At 36.6% G+C, this 20,282-nt stretch overlaps 1 long non-coding RNA gene across 1 annotated transcript; it reads right to left on the reverse strand.

Annotated features, from left to right (window-relative positions):
- Nucleotides 1-13,191: 13,191 nt before the first annotated feature.
- LOC103882206 lies at nucleotides 13,192-13,476 on the reverse strand. Its single transcript, XR_643958.3, has 2 exons — nucleotides 13,387-13,476; nucleotides 13,192-13,271 (listed from the first exon to the last, which is right to left on the reverse strand). It is a non-coding gene; the product is annotated as an uncharacterized LOC103882206 (long non-coding RNA).
- Between the last annotated feature and the right edge of the window lie 6,806 nt (nucleotides 13,477-20,282).

Raw genomic sequence — 20,282 nt, forward strand, 5'->3', positions numbered from 1 at the left:
CTTCATTCTTCCCAGAAGAGTGGAAATATTGCCCGAAACTAACTCAACTATTTTATTTCACTTCTTGATACAATAAATACTGTGGATGGAACGAAGAAAGGAAGAAAGAGGATTGGATGGAAGAATCTCCATTTCTCAGTAATTTGTTTATTTATTTTATTAGTTTACTTCCATGTGATTGGCATCTAGATTATTAAAGTTAGATGACTTTTGCTAACATCCTTGTGTTTAAATTTTTAAAAATACGTCTTGTTATTTTTCTAATGTGGTTGAAAATTACTTTTATTGGAGGTGAGTAGGATTAGGACTTAAATTGCAAAGTTTTTTTCTTGTTGCTCTTTTACTTCTACCTTTGACTTACCTTACTAAAAAAGCACACAGACAAATATATTTAAGTCTCTATGTAGTCATAATAATTTCACAGACAAAAGTCAAAATGAGATTTGAATTATACTTTGTTGACAGGTAACTGATTGCCCTATAAATATCTCAAGGACATTTCATTGCCTTTTTTGATAAATAAGACATCATACTTTTGGCTATGATGCATGAAGTTTAATAAAATCTAATTATTATAACTTTTGAAAAATAAGCATTTAGTAGATCTCTTTAAGTGCAATAAAGCAATATTACATCTCAATAAAACTTACCCTGTGCTAACAGATGCCCAGGAAATAAGTAGTAAGTAAATTTGAATTTGCAAGTCTCTTTCACTTGTAATTCTGAATATACAGATTTAATGAAATAGCTCTCTTATTACAAATAAACTCAAAGAGATGGAAAGGAAATTTAAGAACTAAAGGTAGATGAGTTAGTTGGTAGATATAGTTAAATGGGTGTAGTTATAATAAAATTTTTTTTACTTTTTTTTTTTTATGTTAGAGCAATCTCTTTCTGAACTACCACTTCACATTGAATCATTGACCTTCAGGAATAGTTGCCTCCTTTTGGGTTAATTCAATAAACATTTATTAAACGGCTTACATCTATGGCAAGTCCTGTGCTAAGACTTGGGAATATAATCATGAACGTTTTTTGTCTTCTGAGGCCCACAGCCTATTGGGAAAAGTAACAAATAAATTATTATTTCAACACCTACAATACAGGGATACAATGAAGATAAGCACAAAACAATAAGGGAACGATGTGGTCTAATTATCTTGAAGGACCAAAAGGACTGAGTGAGGTAAAGAGTTAAAGTGTGGAAAGAGTTACAGAAAGGGGAAACAGAATGAGACAAGACACACATGTTTTGGAAATTGCGTTCTGGCTTCTGCATTAATGTCATTACATTTGCTCTTACAAGATCACTAGAGGCAGTCACCTCGTAGTAATGCCACCTGAAGCTTTTTTTTTTTTTTTCCCCAGAGAAAGAGTCTTGCTTTGTTGGCCAGGCTGGAGTGCAGTGACCCCATCTCTGCTCACTGCAAGCTCCGCCTCCCGGGTTCACGCCATTTCTCCTGCCTCAGCTTCCCGAGTAGCTGGGACTACAGGCGCCCGCCACCACGCCTGGCTGATTTTTTGTATTTTTGGTAGAGATGGGGTTTCACCGTGTTAGCCAGGGTGGTCTCGATCTCCTGACCTTGTGATCCGCCCACCTCAGCCTCCCAAAGTGCTGGGATTACAGGCTTGAGCCACCGCGCCTGGCTCTTCTGCAGCTTTTGATGCTTTCCTGTAACACCCTTCATCTGGTATCTGAGGAATCTCACACCGTCTACTTTGTTTCTATCTCTCATGTCATTCACAGTCTTGTTTATGGCTCTCTTTTTACTCTCTTATCCGTTAAAAGTTAGTGTTCCTCACAATTTGGTACTGACCTCTCTTCTTTCCTTACTCTTCACATTTTCTACAAACAGTCTGATCCAGTCCCATGGTTTCAATTTTCAAAAATCTTTTCAAACCTCCAAAACATCTGTCTCTAACTTCTCTCTCTCTCTTCTGGGTTCCGAATACATAATACAGTACAATGGCCTGATAGTTCTATCTGGTGTTCTTGAGGGTCCTCAAACCCAACACGTTCTAAAGTAAAGGTTTTCCTGCCCCATCGCAGTCCATGGTACTACCATTTTCCTACTTGTCAACGTCAGAAATCTGAAATGACATCTTTGATTTTTCCTCCGCCTTAAATCTCCATGTCCAATTAGTTATGCCAGTAATAATTTCTAAAGAGTCTCTCAAATTCCCCTATGCTGTATCCTCTTGGTATAATTATTAGACTTTTGCAAGACTCTCCTAAGTTACCTCCAGCCTCCAGTTCTCCTCCCTTCAATCCATTTTCTACAATGCAGTCAGGTGATCTTGGTAAAGCACAACTTTGATCATATCATTCATTCTCATTATTAAAACCCCCAATAGTTCTCATTTATATAAAAATCAAGTTAAACTTCTTCATAAAGTGAGCACGTATCTCCATTTGCCTGAGACAATTAAGTTTATGATTTTAGCTCCAGGATTTTCTGCTAGCGCCCCCTTAACTCTCAAAAGGGTCTTGGTTCAGATAACTTATATTGTCACCCTACATAAAAAATCTTCACAGATTTGTGTTTGTGTCTTCAGCCTCATCTCTGTTATTCTCTTCTTCATTCTAAGCCCTAGCCACCCTAAACTATCAAAGATACTCAAACAGCAATGCTCTCTCTCACCTCCAGCCTTTGCCTTTTGCCTGTATTGTCCTTTCTCCTGTTTCCCTTTCTTTGCCTCTCTCACTCCGACTTAACCTGCAGGTGTCAGACCGGATGACAGTTCTTCTAGAAAGCCTTCTCTGATTTTCTTCCACCTCAGCTGATCAAGTGTCCCTTCTAAGGACTTTTATCCCGTTCTAGTTACTTTTATTGTAACACTTTTCATGCTAATTAATACTTTCCTACTGTTTCTTTCACCTTCACCATATTTCTTCCTTGAATAAATCTGACACTATTGCATTTCTACCACTTAGCACAGTGCCTAGCACACATAGTAGAAGCTAAAATGCTAAAAGGCCTATGAATGGTGATAGAATTTTTAATCAACCTGAACATAGTTTTATTTAGATTGAGATGAAAGTTCTTTATAAAAATTGATGTATCTTATAGTCTAATAAGCAATGACCATTTTGTATTTTAGCCTCATTTATCATATTTATGTTGTCAAATTTTGCCAATGGAAAATAGAGTGAACAATGAATCTTGTAATTCATTGAAGAAAATAATAATAAATGGTTTAAAATAAAATGTTGGGGTTTTGTTTAGTATTTATCATAATAATCTTTTTTATTCATTTCTCTCAGAGCTGCCAGGTAGTTTCAGGTAATTAAAATGATTTCAGATTCAGTGAAATTACTTGTTTGCCTTTAGATTGATTTCTATCAGCCTAGATAGCTCACATTGAAACACAAAGCAGGTAGGTAATCTGAAGAACAACCAACACAATAAAGTCACAAATGGAGTCTCATTGTTAGGGATTATCAATAAACACTTAGCAGTGATTTTTCTGGTAATGACAGGTTAACTGACTTCAAAAAGGAAAGTAACAAAAACATGATAAGCTTCTAGGAATAAATGTTTTATGAAGGTTGATGTGATACAGGCCAACATCAGTATTATTGACTAGAATTTGGAGATTCAAACGAGAGTGCAATAAAAGAAGTATAGAGTAGGCTGGGCACAATGGCTCACGCCTGTAATCCCAGCACTTTGGGAGGCTGAGGTGGGAGGATCACAAGGTCAAGAGATTGAGACCAGCCTGGCCAACATGGTGAAACCCAGTCTCTACTAAAAATACAAAAAAGATAGCTGGGCATGGTGGCACGTATCTGTAGTCCCAGCTACTCAGGAGACTGAGGCAGGAGAATCGCTTCAACCCAGGAGGCGGAGGTTACAGTGAGCCAAGATCGTGCCACTGCACTCCAGCATGGCAACAGAGAGAGAGTCTGTCTGAAAAAAACAGAAAAAGAAAAAAAAAGAGAGAGAGAGATAAGTATAGAGGATAGAGCAGTTTCATTACGTGTTGAACATTTATTAAGCTCCCTTCCTGTAAAGAAGGCTGGGAAGCATCAGAGATTTAAACAGCCTTTGGCAAAACAAAGTGGAATCCTTAGCACATATTGCATCATATTTTTTGCAAATAAAAAATTTAAAAAGTGAGTTTTGTTGACATTTGGCTAGATGCCATTTCCACTGTAGACAGCAAAATCTTTAGAATTTATCAATTAGCTTGCGTTAGGCTAAACAAGATTATATCCGTATATGAAAAATTTTAATATTCCAAGAATCAGCAGTGCTGTAACATCAGATTTGGGCAACCCTAAAAATCCTTTAGTTTATTCTCCAGCACCTTTTAACAAAACCATTCTGTATTCACATTTTAAATCTCCACAGTAGACCTGTTGTTAATTTATGCCATTACTCATCTGAAAGCAAGAAAACTGTTTTTCCTATCTCACATAAATCCCTTGTGTACGCATGATGTTATCATACCACAACACGAGTTACATTAGTATGATGTGCCTTTTTGCCCTCTGTGGGTTCCAAGGATGATAAATCTGCTAAATAAATAGAATGTTCCTACTTCAGCAGCCTGTTCCTTTTCTAGAATGGACTCCAGAGCTGTGACTCCCAAAGCCCCAAAGGCTGGTCCACAAGTTAGCATTGGCAAAACCAAGGGAAAACAAGGAACACAAAGAAAACATAGTCGAGTTTCATAATGAGATATTATGTTACTTTAAACGATTAGCCTTTATTTTAAGATAGTGGGTATTTTTTTTGTATTTGGATTAACTAATGTATCTTTTCATTTTAGAAGTAGATGATGAAATATATAATATTTCTATTGTTTTAGTTACCTTATTTGGAAAATAAGAAATTATAAATTTGATGTCAATTAATTTTCTAAAATTTTGCATATTTATAAAATACTCAAATTGGAAACTACTGATTTTCTACAGTGAATTTGTAATAAGTTAATTGAGTTAAATCTTGAAAAATCTGTGACTATATTTTATACATACACATATACACATACACATGCAATACATGTATATATAATCATTTATGTTAGAAAATTTCATATAAAGAAAGGATATTAAAAAAATATAAAATGGCAAACACTTGGTCCATCTCATACTTTCCATCAGTTGTTATAACCCGGTATCAATTACCTAGTAACAAGCAATGTATGATTACCTAACAATTTCTTCCAGTTTAAGTTTTGATTTCTTTTAGCCTGCTTTTTTTTTTTTTTTTTTTTAGTTGTGTAGCCCTTTATTAGCAAATAAAATAGAAGGTATCTGTTGTACAACACAGGTAGTAATTGACTATAACTGGAGATCTATTATATTCTAATACAGATCATTTATAAATGCAATTTATTAAAACTCTTCCACCTTTTTTGTTTGTGTACAATTTGCAAAACTATTCTGAAAGCGGAATATATGTGCAAAGTTTACAAAGAGTGCAAATTTAGGATATGGTAAGTGCTTTACCAGTTACTTTCCAAAAACTGTCTGCTGCAACTGAACCTTTACATTGTCAAAATTTTTGATCAAAATATTTTGATGCCAGCCTTCCTTCTACTGCCTAAACTATAAAGCATTTTTAATGAGTTGAAGGTTCTGCTACAGTTACTATGATGAATACCAGGGAGAGATTTATAGATCCATTGAACATCTAGATAAAATGGGTATGAGTATTATAGAACAGTTAGACCCTGTATCTTTTAGCAATTACATGAAGAAATACCTTAATACTATATGTGGAAGACATCCCATTCAGGTGGTATTAAATGCTATCACAGAGCTCCAGAAGAATGGAATGAATATGAGCTTTTCCTTTTTGAATTATGCCCAGTCAAGCCGGTGTAGAAACTGGCAAGACAGTTCAGTGAGTTATGCAGCTGGAGCACTCATGGTCCATTGAAGCTCTGAATCCTCAGGGATGCCACCTGCACATTCTCATACTCTGTCCAGGGCCCCAGTCTAGCCTTTACCACGATACTGGTCCTGGTTTGGGGGGATTTGAAACCTCAAACTAACAGAACTTTCTTTTCTTTTTTTCTAGTAGCTGTAGTCCTTCCTTAGCCTGCTTTTTAATGAGTGCCGCTAAAACCCTTAGCCTGCCTGTTTACCCTTGGAGGTAAGATCTTCTTCTCCCCTGATTAGAAAAGTCAGTCTCCCCAAGCATTTCTGCCTCATTGGTTTCACTCTACCACTGAATGGCTACTATGTGTCAGGCCTTGGGCCAGGTACTCAAAACTCTGTTAGACCAAGAACGTAACTATTCATACCCTGGGGGAAAAAAGGGAAAAACTTTATCTCCAATTTAATCTTCCAAGAAGGAAATAAAAGCTTTTTCCTTGATTATTTTCTCCCCGAAGACTGGAATATAAGGCAGGATCCATACATGCACGTTACGAATGTACCATGGAATTTATCTGTTTGTGTCTTGTTTCCCAACCAGTTATTCTTCATACAGTTACAGGAAAATCTCAATTCTTCTGAAGCTGCCGGGTCAAGGGGGAACTGAAATAAATTTCCACTGAAAAAAACCTCTTGAAATGTTTTCCGTAAGCAACTCACACGTAAACACACAAACATTTCCCAATAGTTAACTCTGTGAAGTGTGCTGCAGCTTAAGAATCATTTCTCTGGCCGGGCGCGATGGCTCACGCCTGTAATTCCAGCACTTTGGGAGGCCGAGGCAGGTGGATCACCTGAGGTTGGAAGTTCGAGACTGGCCTAACCAACATGGAGAAACCCCGTCTCTATTAAAAAATATAAAATTAGCCAGGCATGGTGATGCATGCCTTTAATCCCAGCTACTCAAGAGGCTGAGGCAGGAGAATCGCTTGAACCCCCGGGAGGCAGAGGTTGCTATGAGCCGAGATCGTGCCGTTACACTCCAGCCTGGGCAACAAGAGTGAAACTCCGTCTCAGAAAAAGAAAAAAGAATCATTTCTCAGCTGTGAACTGTTTCCATCTTCCATGTCAGCAGGATGACTTTAGATATTTGTACTTCCATGCACTTATTTAACTAATACTTCATTTATACTTATGACATACCAGACCCTGTGTTTGGCATGAGAGATACCAAGTGGTGAACAATATAGATAGGAAACCTACCGTGGCTGTCAGTTACTTGGTAGTAGGTAAAGACCAATATGAAGAAAGAGTAGAAGAAAATGAATGAACTAGTCATGTGTTTGGAGAAGCCATTTCTTAAACTTCTAAATTAGATTAGGCCCTTTTCCTACAACAAGCTCTTAAATAAACACCCAGTATACCTATATCATAATATATATAACAGCTTTCATCAATTAGTTGTGAATTTGATGTAAGTTAGCATTAGATGCCTGATCGGTACATAGCGCCAGGAAAATAGAGGTTGCTTCCATGCGTTCTCCACTCTGTTCTCAAGACCCAACACGATGCCTGGTACCTGGTACTCAGTAAATGTATATTGAGTTGATGGTAAAATCTTAGTCCCAGGAACAATAATATTTGATTTCTTGTATAGCACCTTCACTACCTTCTGTCCAGTCAGGATAAGTAAGAATCATTTTACTACTATCAGGGTCTCTAAACAGACTGAGTCTTGGAATTGGGAGAAACATGAAGTTGAACATTTCAGAGCACCTGGCACCCCCAAACCCAAGCTGTTGTCTAATTAATCTGGTTAGCATAAAACTAGGTTTGCCACTGCTCTGTAAAACTATTTCATTTCAAATAGATTACAAAAGCAGCAGGTAGTGATCACAGAAAAGTTGGAAAGTTTAGAAAATTATATATCATATGTGTTTAAGATTTTGGTAGAGGTATTTAAGGCCACCCCTATAGCCTTACTTTGTAAGTACTCATTTTTGAGCACCATCTCATAGCCTCTTTATGCAAGCTTCACTTTCCCAGTGCCCCTTGCTTCACGCCACCCCATTTTACAAATCAATCTGCCCTTTCTTGATACCATGTTCTGAATCTTCCCTTCCCCCACCCTCAACCCTTGCTTTCCATTTCCATGGGAATTACTAATGACTAACAGGCTTTTGTCAATCTAACTCTTATGCAGAAGCCCATTTACAAAGCTCATAAAAGCATAACTCTGTCTGAAGTGTTGAGAGAGTCCGGGGGCTCAGATGGAAGGCATTTTCTTGCCTTTTCCAGCTTCTAGAGGTTGCCTGCATTCCTTGGCTCATGGCCTCCTTCCCTCTTAAAGTTAGCAATGACCAATTGAGTCTTCCTCCATTACATCACTCTGACATTGAGTCTTCTTTCTCCCTTTTACATATTTAAGGACACTTGTGATTACATTGGGCCCACCTGGATAATTCAGGAAACTCCCTATTTTAAAGTCAGCTGGTTAGCAACTCTAATTCCATTGGCTACCTTACTTCTCATTTACTGTGTAAGGTAACACAGTCACAGTTTCCAGGTATTAAGATGTAGACATCTTTGGGGAGCCATTATCCTGCCTAACACAGGGGGGTTTGTGAGTCCTCTAATTTAGTTTATTCTACTTTGCCTTACAAGAGCTTAAGATTTTCCTTTCTCTTCTTTTCCTCTTCACCTCTGCATTAGACAGGGTTCTCCAGAGACAGAATCAGTCGGATATGTACATATACACAAGCAAATATAGATACCTAAGAGGTGATGTGTTAGGGGAATTGATTTAAGAAATTATGGAAGCTAAGAAGTCCCACAACTAGCCGCCAGCAAACTGGAGACACTAGGCTGGAGGTAGCCTGGCTCAGTCCAAGTCTAAAAGCCTCAGAATCAGGCAGGCCAATAGTGAAACTGTCAGTTCCAGGCCAAAGACCTGAAAACCCAGGGAACCACTGGTGTAACTCCTGGAATCCAAAGTGGAGTTCTGATGTCCAAGGGCAGGAGAAGATCTGGGACCCCAGCTGGTTAGATGGTGCCCATCACATTGAAGGTGGATCTTCCCCACTTAGTCTACCAACTCACATGACATTCTTCTCAGGAAACACCTTTACAGACACACCCAGAAGTAAGGCATTACCAGTTCTCGAAGTATTCCTTAATCCAGTCAAGTTGACACCTAAAATTAACCATCAAAACCTCCCAGTTGCCAAAGGACATGTCTCACTATTTTTTTTTTTTCCTTTGTTCTCTCCCAAAAGCTGTGTTTCAAAAAAGGCCCTCTTATATCAAGCCTGTGCTTTCACATCTTGCATACTTTGAAGACTCTTCCCTGTGGCTCATGCTCTGATTTGCCTGAACACTTTCATGGTACTTTCTGATAGTTTTAGGTCGACTTTAGGCCTCTTTCCTTTCCTGTCCTCCCCACAGTTTTCCTTGGTTTGCCCTAGTCTTACTGTGGGATAAGGCTGAAGCTGGTGCATGCGAGACATACCAAACTTTTAAATCCATGATTATTTTGAAGTTTTAGTAGTCTCTGTTCTCAAGATCTACTCAGTGCTTGGTTTTTCTGTAGATATATTTTTCCTTTCTTTTTTGTTTTGTATCATTTTTGAAGGAAGTATAATATTAGGAGACTGCTAGGTAGGCCACGTCCACAGGTTCTAGATTTTGATTTGATTTCACAATATTAAGAACATACTCTGCAAGAGGTATTTGTAAATGGTGGCCTTTTTTTAAAACAGTTCATGTTCCAGATTCCTTATTTTAACAGATCCTAAGACCTAAGAGAAACAAAAAAAGGTATTTTTAATTGTCTAACAACATGTACCAACTGTTTAGCTTTTCTTAACTGATATTAGTCAACTCGGAAGTTGTGCAAGAACTTTAGTCAATTTAAACCTTGATTGTTTTGTGGTTGTTTCAAAATTAGCTTACAATTTTGAAATAGATTTTTTTTTTTTTTTAATCAGACACATTGGTGCTTTGTAGTCCATTGTACGGATACTGTTCTTTATTTGTGTGATAGGGTACCATTGATGTATTTTAATCAGAAGAGTCACTTGCATTTAACAGAATCCCTGTGAGTGCTATGTTGGAGTATAGACTATAGGGAGGTATGGCCTGAAGCAGAAGACCAGTAAAGCAGCAGCTGTAATGATACTAATAAATGTAGGGGTGTCACAACAGGCCATGAAAGGAAGGCAGGTGATCAGATTCTGAATACATTTTGAAGGTAGAGCTCATAGGATTTCATGAGGGATTGGACATGGGATTTGAAAGAAAGAGAGTAGTTGAGGATAATTCCAAGGTTTGTAGGCTTGAATAGACAGAAGATATGAAAGCAGCTGATTTGGACAGGAGGTTTAAAGATATATTTCTGGAAGATTAAGATTGAGATGCATCTAAGACATGTAAGAGGAATTTCAAGTAGGCAGGTGAATATATGAGTCTGAGATTCAAGAGGGAGAGAAATCTAGGATGGAGTTATAAATTTTGGAGTCATTAGCATATAGATGGTTTTTAAGTCCATGAGACTGCATAAGATCATTATCCAGATAAGACTGAGTTGAGAGAGAAAGAGGTTTAGAGGCTGAGCCCTGGGCATACTACAGTTAGGAGATGGTGGGGGATGAGTAGGGAACAGCAAAAGGGACTATGAAGTAAAAAGATAGCTGGTGAGGTATAGAGTCCTAGAAGCCAAATGAAGAGAGTGCTGAAAGGAGAGAGTAACTGTACTTTTCAAGTAAAGGAAATAAGGACTAGGAATTGACCATTGAATTTAGTAACCTGAAAATCATTAATGACCTTGCCAACTGTAATTTCAGTGGAGCAATGAACTGAAGATATTCGAGTGGGTTCAAGAGAGACTCAGAAGAGAAGAATTGGAGGCAGCAAACATAGACAGCACTTTTAATGCTTTTCTCATATGCTGTAAGACATGTAAAACAATCTATTGGGATGGAAGCGGAAAGGAGAAGCAGGACAAGAGAGGGTATCTTTTGTTTTTGTTTTCAATGGGAAAATTACAGCAGGCTTATATGCTGTGGGAATGATGCGGTAAAGAAGAGATACTAATGATGGAGAAGGAAGACACTTTCTGGTTTAATGACTTTGAGTAGAGATGAAGTGGCAGACTCCAGTCCACAAATGAAGATGGAAGTGCTGATAAGGCCTACTTGTTAGAGGGGAAAGTAGAATAAGTGGGCAGGTAGATTGAGTAGGTGGATACATGAATGATGATAGTACCCTGTGGAAATCCTTTTCTGATTGTTTAGGTGAGAGTAGGATGGAAGCAGAAATAAGGGAAACTAGAACAAAAGGAAGAGCAACTGAAAATCATCTACTAGACTAGGTGGGACGACGGCAAGTTGGAGAATGGTTGTGGGAATTTAGTGTGACTGCCAGACAACACTTTGAGGTGAGTGGTTATACATTTTAGAGTGAGGCCAGTCAGCATCATGGTGCATTTTTCTTTTTCTTTTCTTTTTTTTTTTTTTTTTTTAAAAAAAACAGAGTCTTGCTCTGTCACCAGGCTGGAATGCAGTAGCACCATCTCGGCTCACTGCAATCACTGACTCCCTGGTTCAGGCAATTCTCCTGCCTCAGCCTCCCGAGCAGCTGGGACTACAGGTGCCCACCACCACGCTGGGCTAATTTTTGTATTTTTAGTAGGGACAGGGTTTCACCATGTTGGCCAGGATGGTCTCGATCTCCTGACCTCAAGAGATCTGCCCACCTTGGCCTTCCAAAGTGCTGGGATTGCATGTATGAGTCACCGCGCCCAGCCTAATGGTGTGTTTTTCTTCAACCACATTTTGCTCCACAAAAGTAGGTACAGGTAAGTGAGGAGTTGAGAGTGTATAATAGGAACACTTTAAAATATTATGAATGCCTGGGTCCCACCCACCTTCAGATATTATTTGTTTAGTTGAGGAAGGGCCTGGACACTGAATTTTTTTAAAGCACCCAAGATAATTCTAAGCAAAGTCAGAGTTGAGTCGCTGGAGTATCACATAGCTTTTGCCTATAGCAGTTAGGAATGTGGATCAATAGTTGTGGGCTATAAAGCTAAAAAGGCAAGTTTAGTTGTGTTTTATTCATTTTTGGATAATCCTGGTCTAGAATTTTTGGACTTGGGAAAGTTCCCAGGATTCTTAAAAAAGATGAGAGTAAAGAAAATGTCTGACATTGGTGCTGTGGTTTACAGGTGCACACACACAAAGAGAGAGAGAGGAAAAGAAAGAAAAATGTCATCTCTGCCCCTATCATGGGAAAAGTATCCAGAAAGTTTAGATGTAATATTTTAGGCATTTGAAAATTTTTAAAAATTATACTAACTTAGGCCAGACATGGTGGCTCACGCCTATAATCCCAGCACTTTGGGAGGCTGAGGCAGGTGGATTACATGAGGTCAGGAGTTTGAGACCAGCCTGGCCAACATGGTAAAAAGCCGTCTCTACTAAAAATACAAAAAAATTAGCCAGGTGTGGTGGTGGGCACTTGTAATCCTAGCTACTCAGGAGGCTGAGGCAGGAAAATTGCTTGAACCTGGGAGGCAGAGGTTGCAGTGAGCAGAGATTGCACCATTGCACTCCAGCCTTGGCAACACGAATGAATTCCATTTAAAAAAAAAATTGTACTAATGTGGATAGAAACAAATCAGTGTATAAATCTTTAGCAAATATGTTACATTATATTTTTTGGCATAGAAGATTTTTCTGCTAAGTTTTAGCCTGAAGCATTTTGTGTGTAAAATTTAATTCCTGACAGAAACAAAGTAGAGGAGAACGTATTTTCAGTTTTGGATATGAAACACATTAATAAGGTTACTGAAACATTTTTAGTCTATAGATGGATTACTACTATAGACTAAAAATAATATACTATACTACTATTATATTATAAAAATTATATGCTATACTACTAATAATATACTACTAAAGAAACATAATGCTTTTTCCAAGATATGCAAATTATCTTTTTTTGAAACTAGATTTTGAATAAAATGGTTTCCTAAATATCTTTTTCTCTGAAGCAGTAAAGACTATGGGAGAGTTTACTATGATTTTGGCAGACAACAATTTCTTAGTACACAGAAACACAGCTACATTCTTCTATTTTTGGGAAAGGAGACATACAACTTTCAAGTTTAGAGAACATTCATTTTATCAGCTCATGAAGTTAAAAATTCACAGTGCTATCTATGTACATAGCAGACACTCAGAGTAGGATAGTTGGATCAATAAGCGAGTATGCATATACTCCTTTTTTTCCCTGAAAAGTTGTCAAAAATTTGCTTTGAAATAAATAACTATTATTTATTTCTTTTTATGAACAAGGCCGAATTCCCAGTCTTCAAATCACAGGAGTTTTATTTGAGCAAACTTCAAGCAAGAATTAGATATCTTCCATTTTGCTTCTTTTCCTACAGAAGAGAAGCAGGAAATCAAATACTGGGGGATATACTGCACAAGTATAACTTCAAGAAACCCAAGTCAGTGCAAACAATTCAAAAAACAATGGAACCGAAGACAGCGAACCTTCCAGGGATGCTATGGACATTTATCCCCTCTGCTGACATTTATGTTTCTGTAGTTGAGGTTCAGTTATATCACAGTTTAGACAACTCCCTAGAAACAATGATCGCTGTTAAAGCTGCTCCAGGAGCACAGGAATTCCTTTGATGAACTCTGAGAGACTGGTAACAATACCTCCTGAAGGGCCATGTTGCTAGGTAACAGCTTGTTTCCTTGGTCACAGTGAATCCATGGAAGACCCCCAAAAGAGGTTGCAGATTCTTGGTGGACAGCTCTCGTATCCCCTCCAGGGAACATGATGAAAAATGTCTTCAGAAAAATAGCTTTATGAAGGCAAGAGGACTTTTTGCACCTGCAAGACATGTCTGAAAGGTAGGAAAATTAAATTAAAAGTGACCTTCGTCATGAGTTGAGCGAGAGAAAAAAGCCAAACAAATGTAGATAGTGTTACCAGATTAAATTTCCTTTAGAGACATAAAGTCATGCAGCCTGCATTACTGATTATGGTTCCTTGAGAGAGAAGCAAACTCAACTGCCACTGTCTCCCCTAATACCTGGTTACAAATGCAATGCAGTTTCTGTGATCATTGTTGTGATGGAGAGAGGTGGGCTTACTCCTTTAGTAATGGTATATCTAAGAGACATAGGACTCTTCAAGAAAGCATTTGTGATTTTCATGAGAAAAATAGGCAAGATAGCTGAAAGGAAGTATCTATCAGTGTTTCAGTTTAAATGAAATTACTATCATAAAAATATGACTTATACCAGCTCATTAAAGCCACAAATTAGATTAAATAGAGGCGAAAACCCAATATTTGTTTCCTCACTCTTAAATTTTATAGCTGTCTGTAAGTGTTTCTCAAACATGCTGATAATTAAATAATATACAATTGGGGATTTGCAGGTTTCTTGAATATTTTTTATATTAGTATATAACCTGGCTCTCACTTTTTAAAAACTGATATTTGCATCTTCAGTTTTCAAGATTAAGTACATCATGGTTTCATAAAAGTGTATAAAACTTAATTATAGCTTCCATTTACTACCTATAATTAAGAAATGAATTTTGTTTAGGTAAGGGATTAGAATATCAAAGTAGTGACAGAAGTTCTATTTGTTTAGCCAACTCTGGATATCTCAGTCTCAAGATCCTCGATTTTAATATTAAAAATTAAATGTGTATTAATTTGGAGAAATTAGCATACAAAACAATAGTTTAAAATGGATAGCAGTTCTGTGCAAAATTGTAAACTTCATTTTTTTCTCTACTTGCTAAAACTCTTTTAGTACACTATAACAAAAGGTTTATTTGTTCCATATAAAATAATCTTTACTATCAGCATTGTTATTTTTCAACTAGTAAATCTTTATAAAATGATATTAGAGACAGCCTAAAGAGTTATATCCAGGATATGACTTATTTTTATTTATTTATTTTATTTTATTTTTTATTTTTGGATACACAGTTTCACTCTATCACCCAGGCTGGAGTGCAGTGGTGCAATCTCGGCTCGCTGCAACCTCTGTCTCCCAGGTTCAAGAAATTCTTGTGCCTCAGCCTCCCGAGAAACTGGGACTGCAGGCCTACGCCACTGCACCTGGATAATTTTTGTATTTTTAGTAGAGACGGGTTTCACCATGTTGTCAGGCAGTTCTCGACCTTGTGAGTTCACATAATCCACCCACCTCAGCCTCCCAAAGTGCTGGGATTACAAGGGTGAGCCACCACACCCAGCCTACACCCAGGATACCACATAAACTTTAATCTTCAAATTGTGAAAGGCAAAGGGAGGGAGGAAGGGAGGGAGGAAGGAAGGAAGGAAGGGAGGAAGGAAGGAGGGAAGGAAGAAAGGAAAGGAGAGAGTAAGAGAGAGGGAAGGAGAAAAGTTTCCTTGATGCCAGTATTTCTTCAATCACATTTCTGCACATCATGAAACAAGAATCTTATTCATCCCACCTTCCTAAAACACTATCAATTTTATTTGGCATTTTATTGTTTTATTTCTGCTAGCAAGATCTACCTCAATCACATATTTTCTTTTAGTATCTATATTCTTCTAGCTCATAGTGCTGTATGGGATTAAATTTTCAAAGCTGTAACGACATAGGAAGTAGTAGATATTCCTCAAATATTGAAAATTTCACCACCTAAGCTGCAGCTATAAATGTTGTTACAATAAAGCTCTAAAAATTTCTAAATATAATTTCATAGAGGGAACATAGAGATAGTTCAGTCTATCTTCATTGGTTCTGTTATTTGAATATATCTTTTGCTTCTATAAATGTCAGTGTACCCACTAGTAGCTATTGAAGTTTACAAGTTTTACCTCTAGAAAAGTGTTATAGGTCTTTGTTCTTTTACTTTTGTTGTACCTTAGTTTGATGGCCTATAAATGTTTAAAGAATGTTTATGGGGCTAAAATAATAGGGACCTGCAAAATTTATAAGAATAAAAATCGGGTCACATAAAATCTGACTCATTCAGACTGAGGTAGAGAAAAAGCAATTGCAATTGTGAATTTTTCAAAATTGAAATTTATTGTTGTATGCTTTTCGAATCAACAATCTAAATCATTTAGGACACATCAGTTGAAATCCTAGGCTTTGGGATAAGTGAAATATTTTTGGAATATCTCTAAAACACCTAGCTTTACAGAATAGTTCACAGATAAATAATTATTTACTCAATTTACATGTTTACTTCCAGAAACTTAATTTAAAACTATCAGTATATAGTAATAATCTTCAAATTAAAAAATCTAGCAAATTTGCCAGTTTAGAAATTAACAACTTATAATATCAAATTTCTTCCTGACTTTATGATAGCTCTGAGAGTACTTTCAGTTATCCCATTACCATGTCTGGCATGTAAAGAGTACAATCATGACCTATTTTACAAACAGAATACAAGCATAGAGAGGACAGAAATTCTGAGTTTTAAATAGAAAGATAAAATGGTCTAAGAAATCAGAGAGGCTGAATTCATATTTCCTTTCATCCAAATTTAATGCTATAGAGTTCATAGTAATTCTATTCTAGCCCATGCCTCAGAAGTACCTGGCTTTGGCGTGATTCCACTGAATTTGAGACTCTAGCTCAATATTTTTTGGAGGGAGAAGGAGGCTGAGAGATTGGAAAGTGTGTCCTTTGCTAATTGAAAAATAAAGTTGAACATGCTTTCCTTCCTTCCTTCCTAAATACAAAGCCCTCATGTTGAAGCAATGAATATAAATGGAACATTTAGAAACTGAGTCATATGCTATACTATTTCGACAACCCTACATGTCTTAAAGGAGCCCATGACCTGTGTATGATGTGTGCTCAACATATCTTTATGCAACTTAAGAGCTCAACTTCACCTTAGAAAGTGGGCCATCTGTCACTTCCTCCTTCACTCGCCTTACAAAGTTACATAATCACCAACCTGACATTTTAATTAAACAGATAGCAACCGTTGCTGCAGACAATTTATGAGGCTTATAAATTTGTGATTGTAAAGAACATTGCAATCTTCTGATGAAAGGGCTCATGAATTGATAAGTTATATTATCGTTGTTCATCCAGCAGTCTCAGCTCACTTGATCCTTTTTGTTAGCCATTCTACATCTTTTTTCAACCAAGACTAGATGGCCAATTCAGATAACGCCAGCTGTTTTAAAGACACTATAAATCATGGCTGGCAAATGCTGTACAGTTTCAGCCATGGCACCTTCTCCATGGCAGCTTTATATTGGAACATTAATAAAATTAATTCCTCTTTCATAAAGGTTTAGATTTATAATTTATGATAACTGTTCACTGCAGGCAGAAAGATTAAAAATGAGTAAACCAATATACCAACTAAACTGCATTTGTCTGGTTTTATTTTCCTTTGGAGAGGGGAGGTGGGAGCATTGAAAAAACAGTTTGATGTTATCTGGAATGGCGTTCTCATAAGTTCTACTACTGAGGGCTTCACTTTTGTTTTCAGTAAATAATAACTGCTTGAATTTATATGTTCTATTAACTAGTACAATTATTTATATGTGTTTAAGTGAAGTAATTAAAATAAGAAAAATCAATATTAATGATTTTATCTGCATCTTGTATGAATTCTAGTGGTTAAGATCTCTGGTCATTTACTAATGTAACTCGAGCAAGTAACCCCGTCTCTCTGTGCCTAAATTTCCTCATCTTTAAAGTAAAATAATGTTTCACTAGGTGATTGAAATGATTAAATGAGTTAAGTCATGTAAATATCTTAGTATAGTGCCTACCACATAGCAAATGTCAATAAATGTAAACTGTAGAAGTATAATTTTAGTAATAGCAACACTTGTCATTATAGCAGTAATATTACAAAACAAAACACCCTATCCCTGAGACACAGTCCACATTATCTCTGAATATTAAAGATACAGAACTGAGGGTCAGAGATTATGCTAAGTGCCTTGACCAGGGTCATAGCAGTCACTGTTTTTCAAATTCCTAGGACTTGCTGGTCTTGCAGTTTTGACTTCAGTGATGTGCACATTAAGGCAGTTGTAGATGGAGAAGTTTGAGTTATATAACCTGGAAGGTACCCTATTTTTTATTTTATTTTTAAAACTAAATGATCAGAAATGATCTTGTTTTGCTGAGATTTCTCCAAAGCAGCAGACTGAAGAAAAATTCCATACGGAATTTATAATAGAAGTGACAGAACTAAGGTTCTGAGAATGTACCAGAGGTTTTTAACACAAACTCCTCCCAGCACACTGCCCTTTATCACTGTACCCTGGTGTGGTGCCTGGAGTAATATAACAATGTGAGGAAAGGATCCAGACTTTGGGGCCTACAAGCAGATTTCACACTCGAAGACAGTCAGACTAGTCGTCTATTGATTGGAATTTTCTTAGCTGAAACACAACCATTCTTCAATTCATTTTTCAGTCCATTCTGAAAAAAATGAAATGCATTGAGAGAGAGAGAAGATAGAGAGAGAGGGAGAGAGGGAAGGAAGGAGAGGGAGAGACAGAGAGAGAAACATGGTAAGGGTGTTAGCTGCCTACTTATTTGTATTACTAAAGTTTTAATTGCCTTCTATTATTAATAAATGCCTGGTCATTACCAGGATAATGCCATAAAGAGTTTTAGTTTAAACCAGAAAGAAATCTAAGATGATGAAAGTAAACTAAGATAATGAGATAATTTTCACTTATACTTTTAAACTTAATTTCACCTTGAAGTTGTTAAGCTTAGTCTTGCAAAACTACACAAGAATGTACAATAAAAACCCAATCAACTGGATCTTTCTTATCAAATCTTGTAATTATGTGAACTTTATTTTCCTTGTGTCCTACTTTAAGGAGATTATATAAGCAAGATAAAACCATGTCTCATACTTTAGAGGGAGACTTCCAGGTTATTCTATTAACCCAATCCCTCATTGTGTAACCATCATTGGAGTTTGTCATCACAAGACAAAAGTCACTGAAGAAAGATTTACCCACATTCATTGTCCTTATTTTTCATATTTTATTTTGGCAGAAAATGGCTAGCATATTTCAGTAAAGACAAATGAACCCAAAAGTCAGTTAAACTTTCACTCCTGTTAATCCTCTGATATATTATTCTATTTCCCCTCAATTTTCTCTCATAATTACTGGCTAAAACTCCAGTTTTAGATGGCAGAATTTATCTGCTTTAGGAATAATAAAATTCAGAAATTTTGAGTTTGTTTCTCTAATGTTTGTTAATTTGTTTTTATAACACAATGCTTTTTGATAATTTCAAGAAGCAATATCCAAACAGTTAAATAATTGCTCAAGCGAGAAAGAAATGAGATGCATATATGTTATGATTGTTTTACATAATTAAGACCAAATTATTGACTTTTGAATTTAGTGGCAGATACAGAAACAATTTTCTTCTTGATCATATGTCACTTAAGAAAATTTAATTGGGAGGCCGAGACAGGTGGATCACGAGGTCAGGAGATCGAGATCATCCTGGCTAAAACAGTGAAACTCCGTCTCTACTAAAATACAAAAAAAAAAAAAAAAAAAAAAAATTTAATGGCACAGTAATGATATTTTTAGAATATGAAGCTTTTTAAAGAATGATGCTATTTTAGAACATAATCGCTGTGCTCTTCTACTATACTAGCTCAGTTAATAAGTGAAAAATGAAAGATGTTTCTACATTGTACTTCATGAAGGCAACCTTAATAAACAAGAGGTGTGTAGTTTCCTATCAGCGAAATTGCTATTAGAGTCATAATAAATGTGCTAAAAATATAGAATACTTTCTCTTAAGATTCTTGGAGACTGAAAATAGTCTACTAAGAGAAAAAAAGAGGCCGTAACTATAGAAAGATGGTGGTTTCTAGTTTTACTTCACACACACAAAATATTTAGATTAAAATATTTTAAAATTATTGGCTTAACATAATGTACAACATCAATTACAGAAAGAGAAACTTATCACTCTTTCTAAGGAGAAAGGGAAAAGTGTAAGAATAACAATGAATAATAAACCAGAGAATTAGTATAAAATATATTTTACATCTCAGTGGTATAAATATAGGAATACAAGGAGAATTGGACTGTTGTAACGTGAAAGGGTTGAGTGACATTCCAAAGTGAGTAAAATTGATTAAAGAATCCGACTTTTTCAGTCATTTGCCACTAATCTGAGGAAATATAATAGGCCTGGAGAAAATCTCGGGAAAATTTAAGTTCCAGAGTCATGCAGAGATTTTAAGAATGGCTATACGTGCCAGATCTGCAGCTGTAGCTCTACTAGGAATGATGTTCCAACATTAACATGAGGGCTGTACTCCTTGGTATCTTATAAGCGTGTGTGTGTGTGTGTGTGTGTGTGTGTGTGTGTGTGTTTTCGTGTATACTATTAGATGCCTTTTTCTAAGACACACAGTC

This window comes from Papio anubis, unplaced genomic scaffold (genome assembly GCF_008728515.1).
Source record: "Papio anubis isolate 15944 unplaced genomic scaffold, Panubis1.0 scaffold368, whole genome shotgun sequence".
Classification (NCBI taxonomy): Eukaryota; Metazoa; Chordata; class Mammalia; order Primates; family Cercopithecidae; genus Papio; species Papio anubis.